The sequence below is a fragment of the Protobothrops mucrosquamatus genome, unplaced genomic scaffold, assembly GCF_001527695.2.
Source record: "Protobothrops mucrosquamatus isolate PMUCROS unplaced genomic scaffold, P.Mucros_1.0 scaffold3745, whole genome shotgun sequence".
In the NCBI taxonomy this organism is placed as follows: domain Eukaryota; kingdom Metazoa; phylum Chordata; class Lepidosauria; order Squamata; family Viperidae; genus Protobothrops; species Protobothrops mucrosquamatus.
In genome coordinates this window covers 95,202-96,822 of record NW_015389698.1, presented here as the reverse complement: position 1 = coordinate 96,822, position 1,621 = coordinate 95,202, and positions in this window count along the sequence as shown.

Genomic DNA, 1,621 nt, shown 5'->3' with positions numbered 1-1,621 from the left:
TAGGCAGATGTGGATGTTTGATGGTATTACAGATATCATCGCAGGATGGAAGCAGTTCCTAGTAAGGCCGCCTTTTGCAATTGACTAATAGCGAATTTGTCAATGCCAATGGTGTTCAAGTGGTGCTCCAGTTGTTTTGGGATTGCACCCAAGGCGCCTATTACTATTGGTACTACCTTTGCTTGCTTTTGCCACAGTCCTTTCTATTTCTATTTGTAGGTCTGTGTATTTTGTTATCTTCTCCAGTTCTTTCTCATCTATTCTGCTGTCTCCAGGCACTGCCACGTCCACTATCCAGACTTTTTTGTCTTTCTTATCGACAATTGTTAAGTCTGGGGTGTTATGTTGCAGGTGCTTGTCTGTTTGAATTCTGAAGTCCCAGAGCAGTTTAATTTTATCATTTTCTATTACTTTCTCTATTTTATGATCCCACCAGTTTTTGCTTACAGGCAAATGATATTTCTTGCAGATCTTCCAATGCACCATTGTTGCTACTTTGTCATGCCGCTGCTTGTAGTCAGTCTGTGCAATCTTCTTGCAGCAGCTTACCAGGTGGTCCACTGTTTCTTCAGCTTCTTTGCATAGGCGGCACTTACTGTCTGTTGTTGTCTTCTCAATTTTGACTTTATATGCATTTGTCCTTAAGGCTTGGTCTTGTGCAGCCAGAATTAGTCCCTCGGTCTCTTTCTTCAATTTTCCTGCTCTTAGCCATTGTCATTATTATTATTATTATTATTATTATTATTATTATTATTATTATTATTATTAATAACAATAATAATAATAATATTAAGTTGTTATTGCTAAATTGTTAATTTTTCTCCACATAATTGACTCATGTGTATAAAAATATCTAAATTATTATATTATCCATTTTCATACAGTTGTGGTCTTTGATTTTTTTTCAATCTTTCAGTGAATGTGCTCAATTCTCTCATTTCAATTCAGGCCATCTAACAAATCTTTTTCACTGAATCTGTTTTCCCTAAGCTTTGCACCTTGTTTAAACCTATGAAATGCTTTCTAACACAGTTCCTTGAATGTAGGATATACTTGTCAGCACTCATGATAAGCTAGAACTGCCCCTTGTTCCAAGGACTAGTCTTGTTGGAAAACCACATCCCGATGAATCTCAGGACTGAGTAAGTGCCTCAAGTAGCTAGATATTTTTTTTCTAATCTAATCTAAAAGCAAAACAAGATTCTGCCTCATTTTATTTCTGTGTTATGAGGCAGAAGAAGAAACGAGGGCATTTTTTGGCTTAGTGACCATGTTGCTCCAACTTTAGAAGTACAGCTGAATTCACAAATAAGTAATCTTCCCTTATTGCCCATGGAAAGTAGGGCAGGAGGAATTGATGGTTCACAAATTGATGCAGCAATTGTCTCCTTTTCTTCAGACCTCCTTTTATACAAGTTCAATTGGGAGGAAGGGAGGGAAGGATAGCCAGGATATAAGATATAAGATGACCTTCTTAGCCACAAATCAACAGAAGACACAGTATAGTCTAAGGCAGGAGTGCATAAAGTGTGGCTGACAAGTGTCCCTTCTGCTACTTTCAAAGTTCTAATGATCTAAAAAAAACCACCCACTTTTCAGTGAGTATGGATGGCAATTCTTC